This window comes from Sciurus vulgaris (assembly GCF_902686455.1).
Source record: "Sciurus vulgaris genome assembly, chromosome: 16".
Taxonomy (NCBI): Eukaryota; Metazoa; Chordata; class Mammalia; order Rodentia; family Sciuridae; genus Sciurus; species Sciurus vulgaris.
Genome location: NC_136477.1, coordinates 79,343,615 through 79,351,151, shown reverse-complemented (window position 1 = coordinate 79,351,151; position 7,537 = coordinate 79,343,615). Strand labels below are relative to the sequence as shown.

The 7,537-nt window shown below is 40.5% G+C and overlaps 1 pseudogene across 1 annotated transcript; it reads right to left on the bottom strand.

Annotated features, from left to right (window-relative positions):
- Positions 1-6,005: 6,005 nt before the first annotated feature.
- On the bottom strand, positions 6,006-6,857 carry LOC306646259 (transcription factor E2F6-like; annotated as a pseudogene). Its single transcript has one exon. The product of its transcript is annotated as a transcription factor E2F6-like (transcript).
- Positions 6,858-7,537: the final 680 nt, after the last annotated feature.

The following is a 7,537-nucleotide window of genomic DNA, read 5'->3' as shown; positions in this document are numbered from 1 at the left end:
CAAAATATAGCCATTCTTGGGCATTTAAAGGAAATAATAATTAAATGTAACTTAAGATGTACACTTATATTAGCCCACTAGAATAAAGGTTGGAAGCTACAAATGAAAGAAAGATTCTTCAGCAAATATGCCTGATAACTATCAAGAGAAACTGCCAGAGTCAGAAGTTTTTAGTCAGTTTAAGACCTTCCTAAGCTACACAGGTAGACTTAATCTATGTTTGCTAGTATGATTATCTATTCCTAAGTAACAGAAGTATAGAGATCTCTAGGAAACACAGGTTATACCAATAAAGGGATATTTTACAAAATCAGATGACATTAAGTAGCTTAACTATATTTTCTGGGGACATCTATGACAATGTTAAAGTCCCCAAATAAAGGCCTTGTTCTCTCCAGCCTTTGCTAGGCCTAGTTATGGGAACAATTTCTCAGTTCTTCCACCTCCTGGTGAGAGATTAACTTCTGCCATTTTCATGATACTCAGTGGCATGTTTCAGATGCTGCAACATTTACTTTGTGCTAATCTCATTTCAGTACTCATGTCTTTTTGTTCTTCTATCATAGAAGCAGCCGCCCCCAGATGACTTTACAACCTGCTCTTCCCCAACCAGGCTTCTTCCTGGGACCCCTTGATTGACCCGATTTTTAGAAAAGGAACTCCAAGCTGCTTGCCCCACGCCACCCACTTCCAGCTCGAAGAAGCTAGAGCGGTCATCGACCTCCTTCCCCAGCAGCATGGAGTTCCTGAGATTAGAGGGGGGAATGAAGCCAGAATTGGGAACAGGTAGTTAGTGTAGAAATAGGGGATCGGGTCAAATTGAGGAAATGGCCATAAAATCATCTGCCTCTGGAAGTTGGAAACTGCCCCTGGAAGAATGGAATGTCAAGGATCTCCGGAGTCCATTGATTACCAAATTTACCTGCCTTTATCAAGGACTGTTTATCAAGGACTGCAAACAAGGGGCTGCTAATTGGTGGCCCGCCCCCTGGGCTCTTGCCTGCCTGAAATCACCTAGTCACCTTCATCAGGGAAAGAGTAAGTGCTGTACAGGTACTAATGCTCAGGCAACAATACCAGTCCCTCTGCCATGGAAATAGCTTTGGAGAAGAGTATATAGAGACAGAAGTTCCATGATTAGAACTTACCAGAAAAGAAAATGGGGAAATGAAAGAATGGACATTTTTTTAAGCTGTCTGTTTTATCTCAACTCCCTAAGGTTTCCCTCCCAGTAATGGGAACAAAGCCCTTAAAGCTGTTCCAGGAAACAGCCCCAAACAGAGAGTAAAAGAGTAAATTGAGCCTGATAGCCAGATAGTGCTCAAACAGTAGGATTACCAGAAACTATTGACCAGAATCTACAGCCTGTTGTAAAACATTGTGAAACATTTTGTCAGCAAACCCAGACCCCCTTTGAAATTTCCTGGCAGCTTTGTTCCCCCTTTTCCCCCTTTCATGTGTGACCCCTCCCGATGTGTGGTTTCTGCCTTTATAAACCTACAAGATTTTCTGCTAGGGACTCGACTCCTGGAGTTGGGTCCCAGCGCGCTGGAATAAACACCTCTTGCGGTTTGCATCAAGTGACGCCTCCTGTGGTTGATTGGGGTTGCCGTCCATCCATGGGACAGAGTTGGGGTTTCCTTTTTGGGGGCCTTACAAAACCTAACAAATTATGCTGTGTTCTCATATGAATGAGATAAATCTTGCTAATATTTACATAACAAAATTCTTGATAAATAATTTTGTTCAGTGTACTGAACACAAATATTTCACTTAAAATTTTGACTATTAGTTCTCTGAAAAGAAATAAAGATTACAATGTGTTAGCAATTTAAAATGCTTAGTATCTGCTGGGCATTGAGTAATGCATATCATATTCATAACCCCATATTATCATTTCTTTACTGGCAATGTCACTCTTGAATAATCCAGAATGTTTTTAGTGATCTGTGTAATTTAAAGATAAATGTTTCTATTGTAAGACCCTCAAAAAGGAGACCCTAACTCTGTCCCATGGATCGACGGCAACCCCAATCAACCGCAGAGGCATCACTTGATGCAAATCGCAAGAGGCTTTTATTCCATTGTTCTGGGACCCAACTCGTAACTCACGCAGGAGTCGAGGAGTGGAGTCCCTAGCAGAAAATCTTACAAGTTTATAAAGGCAAAAACCACACATCGGGAGGGGTCGCACATGGAAGGGAAAAGGGGAACAAAGCCACCAGGAAATTCCAAAGGGGGTCTGGGTTTGCTGATAACATACAACATGTTTCACAATGTTTTACAACAGGGCATAGATTCTGGTCAACAGTTTCTGGTAATCTTATATCCCATATATCTTAACTGTCTGAGCACTATCTTGCTTAATTTACCCTTTTACTCTCTGTTTGGGGCTGTTTCCTGGAACAGCTTTAAGGGCTTTGTTCTCATCAGTGGGAGGGAGACCTTAGGGAGTTGAGATAAAACAGACAGCTTAAAAAAATGTCCATTCTTTCACTATGAAGTACTACAATATATTCTAATGCTAAGTCTTAGAATATAGAAAGTTATCATACATAGAGCATAGTGTAATATTGATGGAATTTCATGTTTTTCTTTTGTTAATTTTTTTTTTTTTGCAGTGCTTAGGATTGAACCCAGGGCCCTATGCTTGTCAGGCAAGCACTTTACTTACTGAGCTATCTCCCCATACATTTGTTCAAATTTTTAAAAAAATGAATAAGTGACTATGAAGTATGTCATTAAAATAAAAATAAATATACTAATAAAACATTAATATGAAGTATATATATATAAAAGTAGGTAGATAGCAATTAATCACAGAAGTTTCAAACTTCATTACAAGCTCTTATTGAATACCCTGGGACATGTCTTAGCTACCTTGATAAATAAATTTTGTGTACTGCCATTCTAAAAACCATTTTTTCAACCCTAAAAGGTACTGTAATGTGTAAATATTTAGAAAAATCTGTATTACATGCCTGCACCATGTGGAATGGAAGAGTAAGGGTTCACGAATTGACATTCAGGTTTAAGACTTGAAGATAAATAGAAGATAATTGAATCTGTATACCTAAAAAATTGCTAGGATTAAAATACAAAAGGACTGTAAAGGAGGATGCAATTGATTGAAGAAAAAGAGAAGAAAAGTCACACCATGGGCAGATCTCCAGGGTTTAGCATTTCTAGTTTACAAATTAATTTTTGCACCTATTTCTGTGTTTCCAGTCCTCTTCATTCTGATTATTGCCTGTGGACATAACCTTCAGAAAGGGAGGCATAAATCAAGCATACCAGTCCCAGTGCTCTTGAGTTACTGTTTTTACATAATTTGTAAAACCTTAAGATATCTTTTTCATATGGACATGCTAGGTAATAGTAAGAGTGATGATGCATATATATATTGTGCTTCTCCCTAATGTGTAAATGATATTAGCTGCTAAATTTTACATATTTTATCCTTAAAATTCCTTTGTATAGTTAGGGTACATTCTTTAGGTTATTTCCACAATCCGAGCGTGCGGGGGACTCGAACCCAGGCCTCCAGCATGAGGGGCAGGAACTCTAAGAGATGGGCTAAATGGCCTGCAGGGTACATTCTTTAAATCATAAGTTGAGTTCAGCAGAAAACAAGGATTTCAAAAAGTTTACCCAATATGAATTAACTTTTTTAATTCACATGAACTAATGTCATGTAAATCCATTTTTATTTTAATTTTAAAATGTGAGCATGCTCCTTGAACTGTAAGTTAATTTTGAATTCATGTAAATGTAATCATAGTGTGTACACATTTGTAGATATCAGTCAAAAAGAGAAATTTTTATAATTAATTGTAAGTGAAGCTATATAGCAGTGAACATGCATTAGACATTGATTTAATTTGTCTAAGAATATAAGATATAAAAAGAAAAAATTCAAAATAATTTGCTTCACTGAATTTTGTCCTGATAATTGTTACTCACCTTTTTTTTTTTTTTTTTTTTTTTAATTTGGAGTGGCGGAGCTACTTCATTTATGTAACACATTTACAATTTACATAAGATTTTTGCTGACATGATTTCACTTTTCCCTCAGAACAATGTATAAGGCAGAACATTCATCACATTTCACAAGTCAGGAATTGCTGCTTACCTTTGGCAATGCTTCCTTGGTTGGGACACTATCTCCTTTAGGTTTTTCCCCCATTCTTTTCTCAGGAAAGGCTCCTTCTTCTGTATTCCCCTTAAAATAGCTATTCTTGGGCCTCTCCTCTTCTATTTTCTTCTTAGATGCCCTCTTCTACTCTCACGATTTAAAAGATCACACATCAACTAATATCTGCCCAATCTGCTACACAGAGCTCAGCTCCTTCCAAGAGCGACTGACCTACACACTTCCAACTTCCTGCCTGGGCTCTCACTTTCACGTCCAAACTTAGTTTTTATCCCACCCTTGCTGTTCCTCCAACAAGCCCAGTGACCACTGCCCCCTGTAGCTTTTCTTTAGCTTATTTCAAAAGACAACTTTTTGTCTAAAACAGAAGGAGATGCCTCAAGGCTAACCATCCCATTTACTAGCAGTCCCCAAGCATAAAGAAATTAAAAAGCAGGGACTGTGGGGGAGGAGCTGGTGTCCAGCAGAGGACAGGACTGGCAAAAGCTACTGAGCTCAGAATATGTGAATCCATTATTTTGTAATATTTTGATTTTGGATCCGCACCCTAAGTCTTTTTATACAAAGTCTTAATTTTAAGTTGCTTCGATTTTTTCGTTGAAAGCAAGAGAGGCTTCAAATGATGCTCACGGGAAACCTGTGTGGCAGACAAGCCAGGTTTTATCAGTCTCCTTCTGCAGTCATGCACTCCCTGATCTGTCCGACACTCACTGAGCACTCCCAGTGGGCCAGGCACGGTGCAAGGTGCTGGGATATAACAATGATCATGACAAAGTCCCTCAAGGCATCACAGTCTAATGGTACACTACTGAGTAAACTGAGGCACAGAGTGGTAAATGACTTACCCACTGAGGTAGAAATAGCTAGGTCTTGGGAAGGGGGGACTAGAGCTGGAGAGAGGGCAGGGTACAGCTCATGGTAAGTAAAACCCCTCCGACTGAGGAGGAAGGCTGCACACAGACACATATTATAAAATCTGCTCACAAAAAGCTTAACACAGTTTCCAATTTCACATGACTGAATTCATGTCTCGGTGAATTAGGCTACTCCACGATGGCATTTCTATACTTTCCCCCAAGGATTTGGGGCATGCCACCAATCTGCTGGGACACAATAACTCTGTCGGCAGCTCAACATCAAGAAGCATCCGACTCCAATTTTAGTGCTAGGAACCACATTAAAATACTTGAATTAGTATTATGAACTTAAATGTATAGCACGCTGTGATACTTCTACATGTAGAAGTTTGGAAAAACTCTCCTCTAACCCTCATCCAGAGGATTCTAATAAGTTATAGGTTCCAAAGAAATTAGAGCATCTGTCTGTCACTTTTCATATATACATTATTTTGGCTGTACAAGGGTGAAAAGTGTCACTTAGACATATTTCATAAGTAATCTAAACATTATACAGATATATACAAACACATCACATTTAGATCTGTGTGTACACCTAGCCAATGTACAACACTTAACTGCAAACGTGAACCAGTGTAAGGCAATTATTTTTGTGATATACCACATGATCCTTTAAGGAAGGCAGAGTCCACGAAGAACTGTCCGTGCCAGGCCTGACTGTCTGTTTCGTGGTACTCTTTGTGATGAAGTTATTTTAGGAGGCGAAATATCTATTTCACTGACAAAATGCAGTGAACAATCATTAAAAAAAGTTGTTTTTGAATGCAGAAACCATAATTACCCAGTAATCTAATAGGGGAGCTACTCGAAGACACTACTGGCCTTGGTGCTGCTACTGACTGATAATGAGAGCACTTCCTGGATGATTATTGCTCTGAAATTCAGATCGGTGCATGATTCATCACACAGGATGCTCTAAAGTGAAAAGGAAAAACTTCAATCCATCAATCCTCAAATGCTATCAGTTGTTCACTTCAAGCACATCTTCACTTTGCTGAGGAGGATTTTCTCCTTTCTCTGGGTGTTCTGGATGCTTGTTTTTAGATGAAGAGGTCCCCACCCTGTCTGATGTTTTGTCATTTGAATGGTTCTGCTCTACTTCACACAAATACACATCAATGGGTCCTCTGGTGCTCCTTATGTGTACCGTGATAGAGTCTTCTTTGGGAGCTGGAACATCCAACCTGGTTTCCTCTGGAGCTTTAACTGCAATAACAATCTGTTCATGAAAGGCTTGAATGCTATGAATATCTTGATACGTCACATATGCCAGTCTTTCATTTTCTTTATCATCTGTTAATTCAAATAACTGTTGAGCGCAATCCTTGATTAACTCATCCAAAGCATCTTCCATTGCTGATAAGTCTGAAAGTTCCTCTTGCAGCTTCTTTTGTTGGGGCACTGCTCCAAAATTGTTAAGATCAGATCCTTTCTCATGGATACATATTGTACATTATCTTCTAAATTAATTCTTATTTTCGATGGCAGCAGGCTCTCCACGTTGATGGGGTCCCGGCAGCGGCAGCGCACCGTCTCCTCCGCCGGGTCCACGAGAAGGCTGGGCAGTGTCCTCGCTGGCCGCTGCTGACTCATGCTGCCGAGACGGCGGCCCGCGCCCCTCGCGCCCGCGAGCGCTCCCGCCCTCTGCAGCGGGCTCGAGCGCCACCCCCGACGTGACGGCTTCTCGGTGCCGGGCGCGGAGCGGGCCCGCGGCTTGCTGGGGGGCGCCTCCTGGCTCGGCCGCCCCGCCCGCCGCGGCCCCACCAGCCCGTGAGCTCCCGCTGGGGCACGAGGGGAGGAGGGTGACCTGCGGCGGTCAGGACGCCGGGCCGCCATCTCTCCGCATCTCACCTTTAAAATGGATGGAATTTTGGCATCGTGTAAAATTAGAATACCTTTAAATGTTTCAGATGAAAACTAGAGTCAACTATAATGCAAATTGATGTGCAAAATAATTCAAAAAAATATTCTAAATTTTTTTTTTATCTTCTCCACTTTCCCCACTCCACACAAAAATACACTTTATGCAATTGTCTCTAACTGTAAGAGTAAACCTGGGGGTGATTCAGACATCAAAATATTCTTTACAGCAAAATTCCCAGGGGAAAACTGCAATCCATTTCATCTTGTAACAAAAACGGTCATGACAAATTGCAGCCCAAAGTCTATGTATATTTTTTTCCTTTTCTTAGGGCATAAATATCCCCAGGAAAGGGAAATGAGCCATCTTCAAGGCACTGCACTCTTCACACAGTGATGAAAGGACTGTGCTATGACTTTCAACCTGCTAGACCCTTTTCTCATGGAACATGTATCTCAAAATATGCAGCACAAGTTCATCCTGAAACCAAACCACCTTGCTCTGTCCCAGAAAACAAATGGTTAGTTTGCTTTTCCTCTTTCAGGGAAACTTCTTTCAGCAAAAATTTTTATTTCACAAGCACACATTTTATTCAAACACAAAGAT